The sequence below is a fragment of the Calidris pugnax genome, unplaced genomic scaffold (genome assembly GCF_001431845.1).
Source record: "Calidris pugnax isolate Ruff unplaced genomic scaffold, ASM143184v1 scaffold9, whole genome shotgun sequence".
Taxonomy (NCBI): Eukaryota; Metazoa; Chordata; class Aves; order Charadriiformes; family Scolopacidae; genus Calidris; species Calidris pugnax.
Window position 1 is genome coordinate 8,525,234 of NW_015090778.1, and position 23,412 is coordinate 8,548,645.

At 42.2% G+C, this 23,412-nt stretch overlaps 1 protein-coding gene across 1 annotated transcript in view; it reads left to right on the plus strand.

Annotated features, from left to right (window-relative positions):
* The window catches only part of LOC106893085 (protoheme IX farnesyltransferase, mitochondrial), a gene marked incomplete at its 3' end in the record, with an annotated part of 94,123 nt that overhangs the window by 10,375 nt on the left and 60,336 nt on the right, over positions 1–23,412 (plus strand). The gene's annotated exons all lie outside the window — the stretch shown is intronic.

Sequence of the window (23,412 nt, forward strand, 5' to 3'; positions counted from 1 at the left end):
GGGGCTCTAGCCTTAGGAGCCTGGTTCCTCGGTTGTGTTATTGTGTGACCTTGTGAGATCTGTTTAAAGAAGGGCTGAGACCACCTTTCTGAACGTCTGTAGTAGGACTTTGGTGGGGTTTGGGTGGGGTTTGTGTGCGTCTGCTCAGGCTGGAACCAGGGAACCCCCTGCATCTACAAAATGTACTGAAAGTCTCTGTTGTGTGGTAGCTCTTTCATGCCACAGATGTTCTAGGTGCTTCCTTGCATGGGTGAACGTGCCCGTGGAGCTTGGTGCTGGTTTCTCAGCTCTCCTGTGGTTCAGCTGTGAAGCAAAATTGCTGTTAGGCTCTTCTGAAGTCCCAAAGGTGATCCTAACTAGTAAATGGGACCAACACTCATGGTGTTGAAGGGAGTTACAAAGAACAGTAGCCACAGTTACTTCCAATTATAGATATGATCTGGAAAAAGTAGTGGTAGTGCCATTTTTGGTAGCACTTTAGGGTTCCAGCAATCACCCGGGAGATGTTGGGGTCAGTCCTGGGACCCCACAGGTGTCACAGGGCATGAAGGTTTCCTGTTATCTATCTATCTATCTAGAGTCACCTTGATTGAGTTGGGCTCTATGATGTGTACAACTTGTACCACCACAGCTGTAGGTACCCAATGTGCTTGTTGAGGTTGCCCCCATCAGCACGTACGTGTCTTGCCCAGACTGAAGGATGTACAAGTTTTACTGTTATTTTCTCTGAGCTTAAAATTGGAGTGGGCAGCACATGATGCCACAAGAGCTAACTTCGTGCTTGTTCTCTCTGCAAGATAGGAAAGATCTGCATGATTTTTAGTTACTTGGAAATTTTTAGGTGGCCTCCCTAACTTGAAAACACTTAGGTAGCCTTGAAAAGTTTTAAATAAGTCACACTATTTTGTGAAGTATACGCTTGGTTATAATGTATGTATTTTTCACATAAAATCTGGGTAGAAAAGCTGTCCATAAACAAAGAGATGCTTTCTTGGTTTTGATACAATTTTAAAATTAAGTTTTCTTTCCCCTCCCTTTTTTCTTTTACAACAGTTTTTTTTAATATTAAAATTTCATTTTGTGACTTGTCAATACTTTGAAATATTTACTGTCATACTTACTTTTGCCTTTCATGTGGATACTAAGAAGAGAATTAATTACTTGTTTAGAGACTCCTGTGAAACTTGTCTTTCTTGAGATTTTGACAGATCTTCCTAGAGATGATACTCATGCACAAACAGCTGTTTGTCTTCACCTTCCATGTATCGCTCAGTGTTGTATTTTATTTCAAAAGTAGCCCCTTTTGAAACTCTTGGAAGTCACTTTTTAAAATCTTGAGATACTTGAGAGTACTAGGAATCCTGCGCCATAATTTGGGGTTTGACGCTTTTGATGCTGGCTGGAATGGCAAAGGGAAGTGGGGAGTGCAGTAACTTTGTGCTTGGGCTCAGAAAATCACTATTTATTTGCTGCTGTCTCACTGTAGGAGCAGCTGTTAATGTGCCCCTAAACAGAGCAGCTCCCTCCAGCCTCACGGAGTGTGAAACTGTCTTTCACAGTCTCAGCTGAACACTTTAGGTTTGCCCACTCGCTCCTGTTGAGCCCCTTGCCTGTGCAGACAGACAGACAGACCTTCAAGGCAACTACTCTTATAAAAGAAAGTCACTGCTGTCTCACCGTGGAGCAGCTGTTAATGTGCCCCTAAACAGAGCAGCTCCCTCCAGCCTCATGGAGTGTGAAACTGTCTTTCACAGTCTCAGCTGAACACTTTAGGTTTGCCCACTCGCTCCTGTTGAGCCCCTTGCCTGTGCAGACAGACAGACAGACCTTCAAGGCAACTACTCTTATAAAAGAAAGTAAAACAGCAGAGCTGGTAAGAAAGCAGCTCCCTCCAGCCTCACGGAGTGTGAAACTGTCTTTCACAGTCTCAGCTGAACACTTTAGGTTTGCCCACTCGCTCCTGTTGAGCCCCTTGCCTGTGCAGACAGACAGACAGACCTTCAAGGCAACTACTCTTATAAAAGAAAGTAAAACAGCAGAGCTGGTAAGAAAGCAAAAGAGCAGAGCTGGGGTCCGGGACCTTGTTTATCAATGGGTCCTTTCAGTCGATGAGTGTCCTTGTCCCGGTGGTGCTGGTGATGCAGTGTCTGAATTGGCTGGGAATTTAATCGTCGATAGATACCGTTCTTTTGGGTGTCTGTCTCGACGTTTGGGAAGGAGCACATTTGACTTGGAACTTCCTTTATTGCTACTTCACTCTGTCCATTGCTCCCCATACGCATCCTCTTCTCTGGCAGCTCATGACTCATGTCTCCCCTGTTGCTCCTTGCTCTCCCTTAAGGACCTTTTTATACGATAACCGTCTTTCCGCTTCCCATCTTGCTATAAATCTGTACATCTTTAAGGGCAACTCGTCTTTCCCACCCCTCGTTTCCCTGCTCAATCTGCGGTCGCGATTTACGGTCCCCAACTATGTCGTGGGAAGGTAAAGTGTCCATTGTGTAAGATTCCTCCCCGTGATTTAGGACAGGATGTGAGGAGCCTGGTCCTGTGAAAGTGTAACGGAGATTCTGTAATATTTGTCAAAGTGTTGATACAAACTTTTAACAGTTCAAATGCTGTCGTTTGGGGATTTTTTGAGGCTTTTTTCCTTCTCTCGACCACTTCATTTTAGCAGTCTGGTAGGAGCTGAGGCCAGCTTGCCCCCATTTAATTAAGTTCAATTAACTATTTAAGTTGAATTCATTTCTGGGGAGAGAGCCTGGATTGTGCTAAGTAACTCACAGAGACCAAGAAGTCACATTTTATTCCTTTATGAAGTTGGTCTAAAATAATCTTTTAAATTATCACTTCTGCTCTTAATTTCAGATAGCTGTATGTTATGCTGTAAATGTTCAGGTTTTTTTTCCTAGCTACAAGAGCTAGAAAGTTACAAAAATTTGCCAGATTGGAGGTTCTTGCCTGACTTTCACTGTCCTTAACAAGAAAGTAATAATAAAAAAATTATGGGAATTGGCTACGTTGTATTTTTCTATTGTTTATAGAAGTACAGTCTATTTATGTATTTACCAAAGAAGTTTCACAACCTTTAAATTCTCAGTTCTAGTTGTATTTTTCAAGGCATGTAAAAATAATATATTTTTTTAATGACAATTCTGTGTAACTGGCTGATTATTTTTAAGAAGCCAGTGACTTGATTAATTTTTTTTTTTCTAAATGACAGTGAAGAAGTTGTGTTTGAAAATATCCTGGAATATACAGACAAAACCTACTTGTGTTAAGGGGAAACGTGGTGCCTGGTCTGCAGCGAGGTCATTCTAGAAACATTTGTGTAGAAAACGTCAAGAGAAGTCTCTTGGAGTAATTGATGTTGGACGGTAGTTTGATAGAAACAGAATCTCTTGGGGTGGTGGAAAATGTTATGAATTCTGGGGATGTGGATAAATATCGGTGGGTCCTCGGGGTTTTCCCGTGGAGCGTGTTGGGTCTGTAGGCTCGGAGGGAGCAAACTCCTGCTGGGAGGTGCCGAAGAAAAGATAGTGTTTTATTTCTCTTGTCCTCTACCAGCAGTTCTGCCTCTGCCTCACTCCTTCCTATCGCCATCCTTCAGGCTTGTTCCTCACACCTCATCTAGCATTTTGGTGGGGCGCTCATCCAGCGCTCCCTGCTTCTCTTCCACATCACGCAACACCGTGTTACGTCCTTCAGCCCATCCGTGTTGTACTACAACATGTCACCACTTTTCACTCCCACCTGCTAAAACTGCTTTTCCTCTTTTTTTCCCCCCTTTTTCTAATGGCTCTCACTCTTTTTTTTTTTTTTTTTTTTTTCCATCGTTGAAGTAACTGAAAGTTACTTTGGACAGGTGTTCTTTATTGGTGTTCTGTCTTTTCAAAATAATCAATATTTTACGGTGGTTTTTAATTAAAAATAAAATAAAAATCACTTAATGCGTTTACCAAGGAATAGGCTGAGACACGGTTTTACTGGGACATTACTCAGCTGGCCAAAACCACTGGAAAATCTCATTATAAGACATCAGTCTTACTAATTGCAGTTATGGTAAGGAAATGGAAATACGTTCTGGGGTTTCATCTTGTAAACATTGCATGTTAATCTTGAGTAAAACAAGTAATTACTCCTAGCGTATCACTTTTCTGTATTGCCGGCTTTCCTGACTCTTTCAGTGTTGTCTATTGCTATGGATACACAAGGAGGCATTTTTACCTTAGTGTTGTTTCTTACAAGTGGCAAAAAATAATAAAAACATTGATTTTCTGATTGGTGAAGCCCAATTTTGTAACATTTTTTTTTTTCTATACTATACTGTCGTAGAAATGGAGTGGGAGAAAATAATATTAAGTTAGGTACTAATCTTTTGCTTTTTTTGTAGCTCTGGGTTTTGATGATTTTTTGAAAGCTGCCTCAAGTTTCAAGGAGTAGAGCCTTACATTTATATTAGGGAGAAAACATGTCATTTTTGAGACTTCTAAGATACTGGCCTCTGATTTATGGAGGAGGAGATAAAACATGAAGAGATGTTTACAACACAATACATGGCATTAAAATGTTAGAAGAATCACGTGCACGTTTTATATGTCAAGTACATTCCTCTGTAACTGCAACGCAGTTAAAAAGTGGGAGCGAGCTGGAAAGATGAAAGCAGGATGTTTAAAATGGTTTGAATTTAGTAACCGAGAGATAAAATGATGTGGTTGGATTTGACTGATGGTACCTGGAAAAGGAAGCAGACTGGACTGAGTCTCTTAGCTGAAGTTAGAGAGTTGAAGAGAAGAAATATGGGAAATATGTTAATCGGAATGAGAGAACCAGTAAGACCAGTGAACATCCCTGTCCCTCTAGGCTCTGACCTGATGGCTGTGTTTTGCCCTCAGTGTCATCCTCTCTTGACAGCGATGGTGCCTCAGGAGTGTAGCTGTAACTGGTGAGACGGATGGGTTTGGTGTTGAAATAATGGAGTGAAATTCAGGATGTGAGTTCAGTTGCCAGCCCAGGGACCCGGTGTGTCATCTTTTGTATTGGGACAAACTGTGGTGGTCATTTGGATACTGCAGTGATGGGCACCAGGCTAAATAAAGTCAAAATGGAGTGGGTCCAGCGGAGGGCCACGAAAACGCTTTAGAGATTTAGATTAGGTATTAGGAAGAACTTCTTTGCTGTGAGGGTGGTGAGAGCCTGGCCCAGGTTGCCCAGAGAAGCTGAGGCTGCCCCATCCCTGGAGGGGTTCAAGGGCAGGTTGGAGGGGGCTTGGAGCAACCTGGTGTGGTGGGAGGTGTCCCTGCCCAGAGCAGTTGGGGCAGAACACAATGATCTTTAAGCTCCCTTCCAACTCCAACCATTCTATTCTGTGATTCTGTGAAAACAGAGCAGCCTCTCCTCTAGTTTTTAATGCACTTACTGTCTCTACGCTGTCAGAAGGATAGGTGTAGTCTTCGCTTTTTATGATATTTTGCTGTTCTGCTATGACTTGATTGACCAGTATTTACAAAACAACTTAAAAAACGCTTCTCCTCTAGTTTTTAATGCACTTACTGTCTCTACGCTGTCAGAAGGATAGGTGTAGTCTTCGCTTTTTATGATATTTTGCTGTTCTGCTATGACTTGATTGACCAGTATTTACAAAACAACTTAAAAAACGCTAAAAAAGTAATAAGCCTACTTAGATACACAAATATCGCCCCATCTTCCAGAGAAAGGTCAACTGGATCTTACAAATACAGTAACGTTCTGAAATCCTGATCACACCTTCATTGCCTGTTAGATGAAGCTGTGCTTTGCTCTGCTGATGGGCTGCAGTCAATGTTTTTACAGTTATTTTTGCAAATACGGGTTAATCAGCAATATTTGGACTTCAGGGAATAAACTGGATAAATTGGTACCAGGCAAATAAACCAAATAATACCACAAGGGCCACGCAACAACATCATCAGTTGGAATGTTGTGTTCCTGTGCTCAATCATAATGAGTTGATGTTTGTTGGCTAATTGTAGTTTTCTGAGCTATCTTGATGTTGGAGGTCATGTAATGGGGATGGAAGGAGTAGGAAAAAGTAAGTTTTAAGGTTGTTTTTTTTTTTAATTTTGAAGTAAATGTTCTGAAAGAATGTGTGGTGCTGATTGTCAGAAGTCCAACACCTTATTCCTCTCTCAAGATATATTGGCTCTAACAGTTTTAGCTTGCTGGGCCAGTAAAGATGGTAATTCATTTTTCAAGAAGGGGAAAAAAAACCCCACCAAAACATGAGGAATTAGTTACTGCGAACACCTGCATCGCTGGGAGGAGGAGGAGGGCGGGTGGAAGATGTCTTGCCAGCTTCTATGGCAAAGCAGAGGCTTCTCCTTATCAACTCCACATTTTCTTTCAGGGTTGTCACGCAGTAACGATGTGGATTTTATGTGAATGAGACACAGTGTCTGAAATAGTTTTTAAGTATTAACTCCTCTTTCCTCTGTTGCCCCCCCCTGCCCCAATCAAACGGCTTTTGTGAGTGAGAAGGAACCTGGAAAGTTTGTGTGTGGTTTGATCCCACCAATCTTGTGAGCACGGAGTTCTTGTGCTTGTGTCTTCTTTTCTTTCTGCAAATTTTCTAAATATTCTGGTTTTAGCTGGATTACCTGGGAGGTTCGTGTGTGGTTTGGTCCCACCAATCTTGTGAGCACAGAGTTCTTGTGCTTGGGTCTTCTTTTCTTTCTGCAAGTTTTCTAAATATTCTGGTTTTAGCTGGATTAGAGGCCTTGCAGTACCACTTGTTTCTCAGTTTCCGTATCTGAGAGATGTTTACTGGAGGTTTTTTGATCGCAGAAGTAAAAATGGTTCATATTGGACTATTAGACCACAAGGAAACTGTTTGCTTTCTGTGGCTGTGAAAAATAACATAAAGTGATGTGACATTAGTGATTGTGTTCCTTTTGGAGAGTGCTGCTGTGGTTTCTGAGCACATTTATAGAGAAATCTTTTAGAAGGATTGAAGCAATAGAAAAAAAATAAAGCAAGGGTTAAACTAATGCTCAGAAAGTGGTGTTTAGTGGTGGACACTTGGATTATTGAAGAACTGGAAAAGAAAAATAGCAGGAGTCTGGTAGTCCCTCAGATTCTTTCCTAGTGAAGAAATCCAACACAAAAGAGAGAACAGCAACAGTTCTTTTTATATTCCCCCAAACCAAGTGGTTTTTTGGTGTTATCTCTTCACGCCTAAACTTTTCTTACTAAATACGTGGTTTGTTGAATGTCTGGAGGTACGTAGTGGGAACTTTTTATTCTGGTGCTAATGTGTTAATATGCTGTAATTCAGACCCAAGTTGGAAGAGATGAACCCCGTCAGATCATCCAGCCCACCTCCACTTGATGCAGGTTTTTCTCAAGTAATTCCCTCAAAGTTCTGCCCTGCTACCTTTTGAAAGCTCTGAAAACTTACTGTTTTTATGATTTTGCTGCTTTCCCTGGCAGATGACTATGCTGCCGTTTGAATGAGATAACTTGTTTTAAATGCCAACAAAATTTGCTCCATACACCATATATGAAAAAATCAGATAGTTGAGTGATTAAAGTGATTTAGAAAGAGCCTAAAATGACTTTCCAACGTTTTGGGTTTCCAAATGAAAATATTTCGTGCCTGGCTAATAGCACCTTTCCCTCCCTGCCTGCATCCCGACTGGCGCTTCCCCTTTTCGGGTTGGAAGTGGCAAGTGCGTCCATCAGCCTCCACTCCTGCATCTTCAGTTGGGGATTAACACCTGATGCATCTCTGTCACCCTCTGAAGTCCCCTTTGCTTTGAGGGAGCAGATTGCCTGCAGCAGGCGGCCTGCCCTTTCATCTGCCCCCCCCGGCGATCAAAAGATTGTCAGGAGTGGTTATTAAAACCTGGTGTTTAACTCTGGAGTCTGGGACTGTCAGCGTTGGAGGCAGCCTGTGATGTAATTTACAGTATATAATAAATATAAGAGAAGCGCAACGCTGGAAGTCTATCTCGTGCTCTAAAGTGTGCTGATATATGCTGCTTTGATATTTTAACTGCTGGGCAACCTTCATTAGCGGTCATTGAAGATCATAACTTACGGCTCCGTTGGATGATTCATAATTGCAACAGTGAGATCAAGTGAGCGCACGGGGATCCTTGATATGGAGTAGGAATGGCACAGCTTGTGAAGATGGATTTCACAAGCAGTGGAAATGATGAGCACTAATGAGAACCAACCTCTGAAGGACCGATAAATTTTAAACGCAGAGATTGTCTTTGCAAAGCATAAATTATTTGACCTACAACTGAAACTTGATAAAGAATCTTGGAAAAATATTATAAATTAATGTATACCATTGTTGGAGGAAATTCTCTTTCCTCATATGCGTATTGTGGGAGTATTGGCCATGAAGAGTCTTCAGAAGAAAGTGGATGGTTCCCATAGCCCTAGAGGGAGGGACACTTAGACCCCAGTCACCAAAGTGTGAAGTTCAGCAAAGACAATGAAAATAAATAAACAGTCATTCTTTTTTACTACTTTGCCTGTCCGTGGCATTCATTATTAGTATAAAGCTTCAGATTTTAGAGGAGTTTAAATGAAAATGTATTGATTTAATTGTTTGTTTTATGTTACATTTCGTATAAATTAAAACCCATAAAGAGTGGATGAAAAGTTATATTTAATGTTGTGCCCCTTCTTTATGGATCACGATGCTTCCTGATCTGATAAAGAATTTTTTTCTGTAGATGCAGACAATAAGTAGGTCCCATTGTTTGTTATTTAATTAATGGGGCAATCAGTATAAATATTGGGTGTGGAATTTCTATCCTGGGTTGTGTTTGTCGGTGAGCAGCTTGTGTCCTCTATGAACACCAGAAAGCAGGAGGATGGGAAAGGGGATTTTCTGGAGAAGAGGTGGCTGGTGGGGATGGCTGCCAGGACATGGCAAAGTCCTGCCTTTTCTTTCTCCCCAGCTGAAACTGTCCTTTCGCCCATGTAGGCTCCTGTGATAGAGTGAGTATAGAAGAAAACTCCTGGTTTTATTCTGAATTACCTTTTGGGTTATAACTGCAGAAAGTGTGCTTTTCTTTCTCCCCAGCTGAAACTGTCCTTTTGTCCACGTAGGCTCTGGTGACAGAGTGAATATAGAAGAAGACTCCTGGTTTTATTCTGAAATACCTTTTGGGTTATAACTGCAGAAAGTGTGTAACTTCTGTGCATACATGAATCCTTGAGACGATGCATTTTGATACTACAGGAAGTTTTGTCTCGTTAGCACCACACTAAAAGGTTCTCTGGAAATAGCAGGGGCAAGTGAGGTAGGGAGAATAGAAAGAAATAATTCACCACATGATTAATTGTCGGGAGTACTTCAGTGGTGTGGGGTTCCCTTTAGATCCAATGCCAGATTTCCCCTGGAAACCCTGATCACAGGCAGAACAAAGGAATTTCAAAGGACTGAAATGATGGAATGTGGAGAGAGCCCTAGACAAAAGGGAAAACCAGTACTTAATAAGATTTATCTGGCCTTTTGATCCACAGGGGTATTGCCTTTCGTAGCTTAGAAAAGGAAAAGTGAAAATAACTAGTCGATATTTTCTGTTAGTCTTTAAATACTTGTTTTGATGTTTTCCAAATGATTGAGAATTTCTTCAGCAGTGCAAGTATTAAATTCTAATCTTATTAGTTAATTAGTGAAATGTCGTTTTCTTTTTGCAATTTAAATGGTGTTATATTCATCCTGTTTCTTGCCTTGAGCTCGACTCCTGACGGTTTCAAACACGGCGATCGGGTACCTTGTGTGCTCTGCTGGACGGAAAATACTGAGTGTGGGGTGAAGTATGAGTCACAAGGGTTAAGGAAAATGATTTCCTGGTTCCCTGAAACAGCCCACCAATACCATTTCTTTGGGGAATAGCTCACTGAAACACAAACCCAGAGCATTCTAACAATCCCTTTCCTTTGGAATTATTTTAGGGGTTTCTCTTCAAATTTCCATTGTTAAAAAATGTGGTGTAACTTCCATGAGTTCAGATTCTACTTTGTCTTTGTAACGTTGGAGAGGATTTATGTGCAGTAAAAGGGAGTAAAAGTCCTCTTTCTTTAATTTTGCATGACTGTTGTTGCTGTTAATACAAATTTATTCTATTTTGTCTTTGTTACACGCTCCAGTTATGAGCAGTGGTGGCCATGACGAGTGGCCCTGGCTAGCAAAGCGTTGATCCGACTTTGCAGTTAGTGTTCTTGTTTGTATGGACTGTAAGATGGTCATTTACCTTATGTGGCTTTTGACTTATATTTTTTTTTTATCCAAAGCTGCAAGATTTTGCAGTAAAGCCTAGTGCGAAGTCTGACCTGATCTGCCAGAGCTCAGTAGTGGGTTCTGGGCAGGCAGGTGTCCCAGGGGAATCTTCTCCTCCTCTTGTAGCTGAGCAGAGAGAAGAAGGAGGAGATGCCTCAAAGTTATGAGGAGAGGGATGAGGAGGGTCCTTGCACAGCTTTTCCTAGGAAAGAGCGAAGCAGGAATTGCTATGGATGTTCCCCACTGAAGGTAGAAAGGATCTTTCTTGAGCAGTGGCTGCAACTGTGAGGCTGAAGAGACGAGCTGTTAACAGTGAAACTCTCATTTTCTAGCGGCTTTTCATGTGGGAAAGCTCAGAGTTACTGTATTTCAGGTTTCAATTGGGGTCTGGTGTAAACATGTGTATATTTGGGTGAATATCTCTGTAGCCCATGCACTAACTAATACTGGAAAGTCTGATGACAGTGAAGTATGAATTGCTGGTGTAAACATGTGCATATTTGGGTGAATATCTCTGTAGCCCATGCCCTAACTAATACTGGAAAGTCTGATGACAGTGAAGTATGAATTGCTTAATTGTTTCAACTCTTCTTTCCTTGGTCACATTGATCCTTTTTTGTTACCTTTATATAGAATTTAGCTGTCCTGGTAGTTTGGCACAGATATCACAGTGACATAATTCTTTTGATTTTTCCTTCAAACTCCATAAGTAGTTTGTTGAACGAGCACTTCTGGGATTGTCAGGGTAACGGGTCACTGAGGCCGTAATAAAGCTCGTTCTGACAGAAGTGATGCACCAATAGGTGGGTTTGGTTCCGGATTTGAAAACTCCCCGTCATGTGTAATAGTGGTGATTTGCTCCTGTGTCAGTGCTATGGCATTTAAACATTAAATTTTTGAAGGCACCATAACAGGTCTTTGAAGTAGAGTCTGCAGATTGAGGCAGATACAAGTTATGGAGAATTCTTCCCTTTGTATCTGTGGTAGTAGCACAGAATTGTAATACTTGATATCTGTATTGCAACAGAGTTTGGTGATTTTCCAGTGGAAGAACATAATGATGTCAGTCATTGAGCCAGCAATGTGCCCTTGTGGCCAAGAGGCCAATGGGATCCTGGGCTGTGTAGGGAAGAGTGTGGCCAGTAGGTCGAGGGAGGTCATTCTCCCCCTCTGCTCTGCACTGGGGAGGCCACAACTGGAATCCCGTGTCCAGTGCTGGGCTCCCCAGTTCAAGAGAGACTGGGAACTGCTGGAGAGAGTCCAGCATAGGGCAACAGAAAGGATGGAGGGATTGGAGCATCTCCCTGATGAGGAAAGGCTGAGAGAGCTGGGGCTCTTGAGCCTGGAGAAGAGAAGGCTGAGGGGAGACCTTATCTACGTTTGCAAGTGTCTAAAGGGTGGGTTGAGGGAGGATGGAGCCGGACTCTTTTCAGTGGTTCCCAGTGACAGGACGAAATGCAATGGGCACAAGCTGGAACGTGGGAAATTCTATTCAAATATGAGAAAAAACTTCTTTGGGGTGAGGGTGGCAGAGCCCTGGAAGAGGCTGCCCAGGGAGGGTGTGGAGTCCCCTTCTCTGGAGATCTTCAAGAGCCGCATGGATGCAGCCCCGAGTGATGTGCTCTGGGCAACCCTGCTTTGGCAGGGGAGTTGGACTGGATGATCTCTAGAAGGTCCCTTCCAACTCCCAACAATTCTGTTGATTCTGTGTCCTCCAGAGTTTGCAATCTGGAAAGTTACAGATTGTGGAAGTATGAGGGTTTTGACTTTAAAACCCAAACCACTTCTCCGAGTTGCAGACTTTTTAAAGGGACCATAGGGGGAAGACTGAAAAGTGAGTTGATTAGTCTGTAGAAATCAAAGAAGGTAGTTATTGTCATGAGAGATGCAGTCTTGAATGGAAACAAGCTGCATGAAGCAGGTAAGAACTCAAGAACCATCCATTTTCTTTTTGGACGTGACTGAACTGAACCTCAGAAGTGCTGGAGGAGTTACTAAGATTTGCCCAAGCCTGTGTTTGTTGGGAAGGCCACTTACTGGTGTCAACCTATAGTTTACCAAAAATCCACACACATCACATCCTAGAAGAATCAAGAAAGTCATTGGGAGTTGATTTATGCTGGTTAGAATTCTTACTCATAAAATGCTTTTTGGTTTTTTCCTCTATTTCTGCTCAGGGATGGGGTTGGATGTTGCTCTAAGTTTGATTCTCAGAAGCGTGGCCATGCTGTGTGAGAGCTTTCCAATCAGTCACCTGCCTGGTTGATGGTAGGGTGATCACGTGTTGCCCATACAGTATTGACGTGGCCAATCCTTGGAGTACTTATCAGTTGTCCTAAAAAGATCTCTTCTGCCCACAGTTGCTGACACTTGGATTTTTATTTTAAAATTCATCATGCTTTAAGTAGATGGGCATCTGAGACATTCCTTGGGAAGGTGAAGAAGCAATATATATATCTCTATTGCTCCACAATTCCTTGGATTCTGGTGGGAAATGGCAGTCCAAATTGCACCAAAAATTCAGCAGTATCCTCAGTGGGATTATAACAGTGGTATGAATAGAAAGCTCCAGTAAATTCTTTTAAATTTTTTTTATTTGTGGTGTCGAATAGCCATTTACCACTAAGTGACTTTTTAAGAGGATTCGAAGTGTAAGCTGTTTAATGAAGGAGTAAACCACAGCTCTTGGGCAGTAATCCATTTCTGCTGGGGTTTATGAGCTCTGTATGGAAACTGAAGGTTAGTTTTCAATACCAAGATCATGAGGTGCATCGTGCAGATTAAGAAGCACGAGGCATGTTGGAAGTATCATTAAACTAGGACAAGGAATAAAACGGGCCACATGGATGGAAATATAAGAGTTGTGGCAGCTTCATAATATAAGCTTTGACTTTAAACCAAATATGTTTGCAAATCTCTGAGGTTTGGCATTCTTGGGTCACTAAAGGCTAACTCTGTCTGGATCTGTATAGATTATGTAAATTTTTGAAGTAAAACAGACTTCTGGAAGATGAAAATCTGTCCATGTAATCCTCCTTTTAAGACTTTTTTCTTATTACAGTCAAGATTTATGTTGATGCTCCTAACAGAGACGTGACAATCCGTTTTAACTTCGGAGAGTATCATAAAGGTGATGGCATTTGAAAGCAGGATGAATAGTTCAGCGTCAAACTCATTTTTATGTTCTGAAATTAGATACTTTTAGAAATAATAAGCTTTTACAAGATGCATTAAGACTTAAAATGCCTTGTGTTTGTTAAAGGGCAATAAAAGCAAAATACTATCTTTGAAGGGCATCCTTTATAAAAATGTTTATCTGAAATGGCCTTAGAGAGGGAGGGAACCGAATTGGAAATGGAAAGCAAAGTTGGAGTGAAGCAGAGGACTCTGCCCTGTTTCATTTGTTGCCTGGGCTGGTCCCAGCTCCATTCCTAAAGTGTTTGTGCCGTCCTTTTGGGCAGATTCCCAACAGCAGGAGGTGGGGGCAGAGAGCACCTGGTCCATCACCCTGTCTCTGCTCAGAGAAGGCTTCTCACTCTGAGGAAAGTCCCCGAGAAGTTTGTGGATAAGTAGAAAGGCAGTGTCTGGAGGGGAAAAATACAGGATATCACCTGGCAGAGCTTCACCCTTAACGGGTGAATGCAGAACCGGGGTCTGGGCGTTGGATTCCCATTCCTCATCCTTGATTAAAGTCTGCAGAGCCAGGAGTGCTCCTGGTGGAAATCATTCCTGCCTCCTCTGTAAGATGACGGTTGACTTCAACTCCCTCCTGATCTGGATATTTCTAAAGTTTCTTTTGAAGTGGGGCCAAGAGGTGATGCGGAGGCTTATGAGCGGGGCGGGTTTTGTAGGGGGAGTTAAAATATTTCATTAGAAGTACTGCTAGAGTCAGAGAAAATGGATAACCTATAAAGCACAAACTTTCTTCAAGTTGTCATGCAGATGTGGTTCCATCACGCTGGTGATACCTAGAGACTGGTCATCTTGGACTCGGAGAGCTGTTTTTCTGCCAGGATTGTGTAAGAATAAATCAGTGGTATTAATACCATGCCATAATTAGTTCCTGAATAGCATTAAATAGGTGACAGTGAGGCAGAGTGTGATGAAGGTCTGTGAAAGCACGACTGGCAGGGAGATGTTTAAGAAATGGTTGTTTACTGTCCCTCGAAACCAAGAATGAGAACTTTTAGGAAAAGGCAAGTTAAAAATGAACAAAAGGAGTCTGTTCTTTACACAGTGGGACTCCTTGCTACAAGTGGTTTGGACGATAGAGGTTTTGGTGATGGTACTTATGTCTCCCTTTACATCTTTGGAGTTTGCTTTGTTTATTTTTCAGTCTCATTTCAGTTACTAACAAATTGAGTGACACTGAGATGTGATTAAACACCAGATTTTAAAAAAAAAGAAAAATCACCAAAATGAACAACCAAGCCCCTTTTTCCCACAACAAACTGCTACTGAAAACTAAAGGAGCTGCGCAGAAAATTGCTTTTCTATCTAACAATCTACCCTTTGGTTTCACTTGACCCCCAAAAGCTGCTTTGCTTCTGCTGCTGTTGTTGTTAACCTTTTGTGCTTGGAGAGCTGTAACCTTTCTTTTTAAGTCTGAATTTCACTGTGAGTGCTTGGGTGTTTGGGTTTTTTTGTCTCTTCTGTTTCAGGTTGTGCAACTTCTGTGTTTTTTTTTTTTTTATTACTTTGCCTTTGTAGATGCAGATTTGAAGGACCTGGTTTAGAGTCTTTTTTTTTTTTTTTTTTTTTTTTTTTTTTGTGGTTAAAAACAAAAGTAGGGAAGGCTGATTTTAAGTATTTGTCCCAGAGAGAGAAATAAAAGAAACAGCCAAGTGCTTAACTGCTTTGGAATGAAATGTATTTATCACAAATGGCTCTTTGCATTGCTGGAGAACGCGAAGAAGTAGTGCTTGGGGATGCTCTTGGAAGATCTGCCCTTTTCAGTGGGATCTGGAGCAGAACTATGAGTGGAAATGGTTGGTTACACCTAAAAGTAGGCTTTCTCCCTCTTCTCTATTTAATTCTCTGTTACTGATGAGAGTATCAGATTTAAACCCTGCTTCAGGCAGCCACGGTAGAAGTTTTCCTCTCTCTGCCTTGTCACTCTTTCCAAGAAAGTCTCTCTGTAAGGGCCAAAACTGCAGACTATTGCCTTAAGCCGGTGTCTGTTCTGGTTCTGCTTTGGTGAGAGATATTTCCATGCGTAATTGTGACTATCCCTAACTTTCAAGGAGCCCCCTCCAATAAGTTCTCCCGTGACCTAGTCCCTGTGTTCTTTTGCTGGCTTCAGACTTGCAGCCCCGACGCAGAGACATTTTCTTTGGTGTCCCCAGAGCTGCTCCATCGGGGACGTTTTTTAAATGCCTGGGGGTTGCGTGTGAGCGCTCTTCTGGAGGCGACAGTCGTCGTATTTCAGAAAGTGGCATTAATTGTGATAATGTAGCGTACAGCTCCTCTTTGTGAAATTCAAGTCTTTTTAACATCACCACCTTCAAAGACAATAAAAATTCCAGTCTGCATTTATCTATTCCCATGTGAGGAGTTATTTGCAGCCCCGACGCAGGAGGCGTTTTCTTTGGTGTCCCCAGAGCTGCTCCATCGGGGACGTTTTTTAAATGCCTGGGGGTTGCGTGTGAGCGCTCTTCTGGAGGCGACAGTCGTCGTATTTCAGAAAGTGGCATTAATTGTGATAATGTAGCGTACAGCTCCTCTTTGTGAAATTCAAGTCTTTTTAACATCACCACCTTCAAAGACAATAAAAATTCCAGTCTGCATTTATCTATTCCCATGTGAGGAGTTACTGCAGTGTATATTGTATCATTCCATGTGAAATTCTTCTGCTTAATAGTCTCATTTATACACAGTTGTCTGAGGTCAGTTTTCCATTTTGCAGTTGTCAAACAGCTGTCAAATTAAGAGACCAGATCCCAAAGTTCATTTACATTTTATGCCATTCTTTGGGTGCCTGTTTCATATCTTAATATAACTAATGATTTATCTGCGTATCTTAGTCTTCTTTCTGCACTTGTTTTTCACAGATGTTCACATCCTCTCGCTCTTCAAGAGCAGCCCTTAAAATAAAACTCCTATAACTGTGGGTTTTTTTTTTGTCGAGGCTGTTCATTATACAGCTAAAGGAAGACGATACTGTATCCTCAGTGCAGGCAATGTAAATGAAACCCGTTTAAATTCTGCCTTGTATTAATTGTGATTTGAATTCTGAACTGGAAAATAGACTAGTAAAAGAAGTTTTCAAATGTGCTGCTAGAAATTACAAAAGAGAAAAATCTCAATTTCATTCATTTATCGTTGGCTTTGGTTAATAATTGGCCTAGCTATTGATTTCCCCCTTTAACTTTTGATTTCTTCTTCTTCAATAGAAAGCCAAAATTAAAAAGGGCTTTGTTCACAAATCATCTTTGTAGTAAAATGTATTCATTTTTCATCCTCGGGAATATCAAAGGCTATCACATGAGCGAGAACACAGAGACTAAATTGAATGCTATTTGTGGTTTTGTAGGATGCTCGTTCTTACGTCGCTGAGTTCCAAGCGTAAATTTATACGGCGAAGATTTAGGGGTTGTTTTCTTATTTTTTTCCAGTGGTGTAATGATCAAAGGAATATCTCTGTACATGCCATTGATGTCTTACTACAAAGTACTTCAATAGCCCGAGGTAGCCATCTACTTTCTAAAAATTCCTTAAAGACAGGTAGGACCCTTGGGTGTTAAATGTATACTTTGGAGTTCGGTGTATTTCCAGGGGAGGAAGGCGAAGGAGATACTATTACAGGCCCCGGCAGTTCTCTGTTGGGCTGAGCTTTAAAAGGCTCTTTAAAAAGTAGCCTTAAATTATGGTCACTGGGGGAAGTTTGTCTCGGGTACGCTCTGCCAGAGAATGTTTCTGTGCCATTTCAACGTCATTCACTAACCGGTTCAAGAAGTGTAACTTAATTAACCCTTTCCAGGTTTTAAGGGGAAAATTCTAGTTTATAGGTACGTATTTGCTGCCTCTTGCCTTCTGGAAAGAGGGAGTTTAAAGGCTGTTGAGACTCCTTTTTGCCAGTTGCTTAAAGACCCTATGGTTTGAGAATTGAAGGGAAACAATATCCTTGCTATTTGCTGCATTTCATAGGCATTTCATAGGCAATTATTAGTCTTTTCAGTTGATGGGATCCGCATTGGGATTGTAATAAAACACAAGTCGATGTGAAATTGGATGCAGACTAGGAGAGCAGATAAAACCAAGTGAAAATTAATGACAGATGTAAAAGTTATTGGTAATATCGTAGTCATCTTTTTACAATCTTTTTCCGAACTATATTTTTATTTCAGCAGATGCCACTTGAAATCTTCAGAGTAAATCATCTCTTTGATTTTGATTATGATCTTGAATACTGAAAGTAGCTTAATTGTGATGGGTTCTGACTTATTTATGAATACTTTTTTACATTTGAGGGCAGGCTTACAGATCCCAGGCTGCTGAGTTGTTCCAAAGGGGTTGCTATGGCAGGATGCAGAGCGTTCCAGTAGATGTCTGTAAGTCTGTTTTTATGGCTTGAGATGTCACTAGAATTAACTGCAGGGTCCACAGAACTTCCCTGAAGCTGAGCATCTGTCCCATGTGCGACATGGGGAGCAGTGGGGCTGGTTTGCTCAACGTTCCCTAAGAAAAATATGGGAAAACACCATTTTTCTGTGCTTGCTCGGTGCTGAGCAAAACCAGCACTTCTATAAGAAACTGAAAAAAAAACCTTCTCCTCTTGTTGTAAATCATAAGCAAGCTTTATTTTCTTAGTTCTAACATAAGAAAGACCATCCTGGGTCAGGCCAAAGGGCTTTCTGGTGCAAGGATCCCTCTTCATTGATGCCCTTCCTGTCTCAGGCCCATTGGGTCACGGGACCTCCTCATTAATCTCTTCCTGGCCCTGTTAGATATCAGCAGCATTTGGAGGAGGATGCCTGACGTGGGAGGTCCCAAGAGCTGAGATCTTCTTCTCATCCTCCGTGGACCATGACTGGGGAACACTCAGCAGCTCCATGGGTCCCTGCAGGGACGGTGGCCATTCCTGGAGAAGGCTGGTCAGGGCCTCTAGCTCTTCTCCATTTATTACACTGTTGAGTTTCCTTCTCCTTTTCATTGTCCCTTGAGCTTTCTCCACCACACTTGTTTGTGGAGTGGAGAAGGAAAATGATATTTTGCTTTGGTAGGTGAAAATCAGTAACAGAAATACATGGTAGAGAATACTTAAGGTTAAGATCAGCACATGAAGGGAGAAGCTTTCAGAAGACTCTCCAGCAAGTTTTGTGTCAGGGACTCCTGGAAACAATGATGGTGTCTTTGTATCTGTGAAAACTTTCCTCCATGAATTTGTCCAGTTTCCCTTTTTAGCACTGGGAGAAGCCATGGCTACTCATCTCCCTGTTGGTTTTCCGTGCCATTTATGATTTTATAGACATCTCTCATGGTCTCCTTTGCTTGTGCTTCTACTTTTCCAGGCTGAAGAAATTTCGTCCGTCTTGGGTCTCCTGTATGGAAGTTGTTCTGTGCCTGGGATTGCCTTTGTCTTTTCTTTGCTGGGTTTGTGAGCTTCTCTCTGAGAAATGGGGACCCAAACTGCACCCCCTGAGGGTATAGAGAGGGATGTAGAAGGGATTTATACAGTGGCAATGTATGTGCAAGGCAGCATCCCTCCCTCAACAGGCACGTGCCTTTAAACACACATACACTCTGTGAGTAAAACTGAGAACAGCAAATTGAATTAATCAAATCCTTAATTAAAATTAAAACAAGACCTCTTGGGACAGTAATCAATCACAGCAATCAACTGTCTCTGCTACGGTGCCTGTAGCTTTTGTTTTTCTTTTAAAAATAATTTCTGAATAGTGACTGACTCTTTCATAGCCCTGTCTGTTCCTACCCTGTGGTGTCCTTTCCAAGGGGAAATAACTTGGAGCTGATGGGTTTCTTTCCCACAGGTAGCGTAGCATTTACATTTATTCATACATCCTGGGCTCTGCCTCTCATTCCTGGAATTTTAAGGTACTTCTGCAGTTCTTCACTCTCACCTTCCACCCTTAAAGGGCTGAACAGCTTGATAGGAAAGCCACGTGGTCTGTCCATCTCACCATGTCCTGTTCTTGAGTGAAAGAAGATCTTGAGATCTTATTGTTGTGAAGTACATTAACCATCTTTCCCAGGTGGAATTACCCTGTTTTGAAGTGTTTAGCTGTTGTTATGAAGGGAGGGTTGGTGCAACTACCACCTGCCTCCTGTTCCTGCAGAGAAAAAGAAGTAGCATCTTTGGAAAGGGGGTGCCATAGAGTTGTTGTCCAGGATGGGATTGCAGGCAGTGGCCTGATGCAGGTGGGGTTTGTAATCCCGTGAGACCCTTCAGTCCCTAATGGGAAGATGATCTCAGCAAGGCCCCTCTGTTCAGCCCTTCCTGTTGGTTTGCTTGTGTGAGTCCCAGCTAAAGAGGTTGGGAACCCCATTTGGAGGCCCCTGAATTTCTTATCTATCGCAAAGGCATTTAGGAAGGTTGTGCAAACCTGTGGTTTTTGCATTAGGAACCATATATTATAAAGTCAGGTACGAGTTCCATGCTTAGCCTACGTTCTTGATGTAGGGATGTGGAGAAGAGCTCTGATTTACATCGGTTTGTGCTGAGCTTAAGCCGAGCAGGGAGGTGGGAGCCCAGCTCTGCTGCAGGACACACAGATGACTTTGAGCAGCCTTACCCTGAGGAGAGTGCTCTGTGCTTTTGCTGCTCAAATTACTCAAGTGGTGGTTTTGACACATGGGAATATTGATTTTTAAACCACTGTCGTGGTGTCAGAAGAGGTTCAGCTCCAGTGTGGATGGAGGGAAGCTCGGGAGACTTCAGTGTGGGGATTTCAAGGTTAACCCATCATCTCAGGGATCCAAAACTTGCTCTGTGTGTCTGGAGCTTCTGCTTCCAAAATCAGACTTTCTCCCAAGTCTCTTTTTGTTGTTAGTGCCTGTTCTGGGATGTTTATTATTGGGGTGGAGGAAACACATATATGCTTTAGCTGCCTTCCAGAGAACTACTGACTGCTCTCACCCCATCTTTCTTGCTGACTTTCCTCATTAAGCTCCAAAGAGAAAGTCCCTCCTCCCGTGCCCCAGCTCAGCTGAGCCGTTGCATCTGTTTCAGATCTGGAGGATCACTGGGCTGCTCAGAAACTTGTCCCTTTTGGTCTTTTTTTTTTCTATTTTCTTCCCCCCCTAAACTCCATCACGTGCTCCCTTAAAATGTTTCCCCCAAACTCCATCACGTGCTCCCTTAAAATGTTTTCAGTCTCCCAGCGAATGGTGTCTGCTGTTCTGGAGCAACCTAAAGGCAAAGAGAATTTTAGAAATGTGTAGTCTTCTGTACTGGTGTGCCTCCAATGCATTGTTTGTCTTCATAACACCCTTTTATCTCTCCATTTTACCAAAAATAAGCCCAAAACTTAAGCTGAGTCAGTGTCAGGCTACTATGTGAATCAAAGAACCAGCCTTTTGCTACACAGAAAACCAGCTTATATGGTGGTGACCAGCTGTCAGAGCAAAAATAATTAATGCATCAAAAAAGTTTATATATTAGATAGACTGGCTTTGTTTGTTATGGTTAATTACTGAAATTTAAGCCATTAGAAGGGCAGGAATGTTTTCTTTCCTGATTCGTATGAATGGCCCTTGAAAACCTGAAAATACATAATGCAAACTGGATGCTGAGAAATTATTTTTGCACACATCATAAAATTAAAGTACATTTTATATTAAAAGGTATAAATTAGAGTATTTAAATGTTATTTTTATGGCATATTGGGTGGAATTATTGTAATGCAAATGGTTCGTTTCAAGGAAACTGTGAAATTGATAAATAAATCTACTCTGTTCCAGTGCTAAACATGTGAAACGTAATCTTCTTGAGTTTTACATCCACCGGCCAGCGTCCTCGTGGTTGCAGTAGGGTGTAGGTGCTACTAATGTGTGTAACAGGTGCATGTAATTTAAGTGTAGAACTAGTCAAAATACCTTTAATCAGTTAATGTTAAGTCAAACCATATGGGTCCAGGGCTACTTCTCTCTGCTCTCCGATCGGCTCGTGGGGCTCGGTGTCCTGCCGGACCCAGCAGCGGGATGGAGAAAAGCTGAAATGTTAATCTTTCTGCTCCTAAGTAACAGCTGCAGGTTGTGTGAGGGCACCAGGGCCCGTTTTGAGGTTTTTTTTTAACTTTTCTATATGGGTTGGTTTGGGAGGTTGCAGGGTTGTGTGCGATGCCCCGAAGAGCGCAGAAAGGACATTACGTGTTTGTGGGGCTGAAGGGCCATCAAAGGTGCTTCGGCATCAGCCCGTGGTGGAAAAGCCACCAAGGCTTGAATGCAGAGAGGACAGGGTGCTCGTCTGGTTGATAGCTTTCGACACTGGGTCTCCTCTGATATTTTAAAACAGATGCAGTGAAAACAAAGCATAAAAATGACGGGGAGCTGGAAGTGCTCACCGCACAGGGCTTTCCTGCGGCGGCTGCTGCAAAAATACTCGGAAACGCGTAGCAAAGAGAAAGCAACTTTCAAAACCATGAAAATTGTTTTAATGCATATAAATGGCAAGTTCCTTTCTTGTTCTGGAATACTAGTTTTACCAAAGACCACTTGAACTAGGACAGGAACAGATTGGAGATGGACTGGAGTAGCTCGAGCATCAAACACCGCCGAGACCGTCCGCTGAGCAGTAAGTGGTTGTGCTTTGTCGTCTTGTAGCGGGTGGATTTTTACTTGAAATTGTTGGAGATTATTTCATTTTTCAGCCACTGTGTTGGCCATATATGTGCCCCGTGAGCTGATGCTGCCGGAGGAGAGGTTATTTGATGGGGTTGTCTTTCTGGGTGGTCCTCCCCGCGCCGTGATCAGCGTCCCCACGGCAGATCTTGTCAGCGCGGGGCTCAGAGGCACAGATTTATCTTGTAAGACAGCGCCGGGCAGAGCGTGCCGGCTGAGGATCCGCTCAAGGATCCTGTCTGCAATTAACAAAACGAACTTTTGAAGCTGTCTTTTTCTTTCCTTGTGTTTAAAACAAATTCGGAACGGCGGGTTTTTCCCTTTGAAGTTTAATTTCAAGTTCATGGGCTGTGCTAGTGGCCTACGTTTTTGCAGCTCACGGCTTCAAAAATCAGAGGATAAACTTACTCCCGAGACATGTGTAGGATTTGTTTTTTTTTTGAAAGCTAACCTTAATTAACATATAGCTTCATCTTTAGAGTCTCTTTGGCAATTAATGGCAAGGAAATACACACAAGTAAAAAGTTCCTTTGACAGATATTTAAAATAGCCACAGTAGGCAGTATACCATTAAATACCAAAATACCGCCAAAGTGATTTTCAAAGCAGAATTTGTGCATTTTTTTAGCCTTTTACTTAAAGCAAATACCTTCAAGTCATTAAATATTTAATTTTTGTAACTTATTCCTTTAATTCATTTAATAACTTATTCTTTCTCCTGCTAATTCAGTATAAAAAACAAGTGTTGACTACTGTTATTAAACTGTTTTTAAGACAAGTAGCTTGGGAAGCTGGGGAAAATACACTAGGTGCCACACCGGGGAGTTAAGCAGAGTCTAAGAGGCCCATAACCATAAAATTAGGAGACTTATAACCGTAAAATATTTTTGATAAAAACGTTTACAGGAAAATAGTTTTTGTTGTTGCTGGTAATGGTAAAGAAGAAAAAAAACCCAAAAAACAGCACCAAAAAAGCCCACAAAAAAGCCCACCAGAAAACAAGGCAGAGTTGTGCGAGCGGGGAGTACGTGCGAGAGCGTTGGCATTTCTTTTATGCCCCTTGTGAAAAGATTTCATCTTTATTCTCTGCCCTCTGAGAAGCCTTCAGATCTAATGTTCTGGCTAGCAGAAGACATCTGCCCTCCTCCCCCCTTACCTCCCCCCATCCTACCAGCCTTTAAACCCCCCCGGGCAGCGCTGAAGTTGGGGAGAGGGCAGCACTAATCACGTTAAGCCCCGTCTCCTGGCGGATCCCAAATCTGGGCATTGTTTTTTGGGGTGCGGGGCCGGGTGCGGAGCTCTTGGGCTGGGGGGGGGGGGCTGACCGCTCG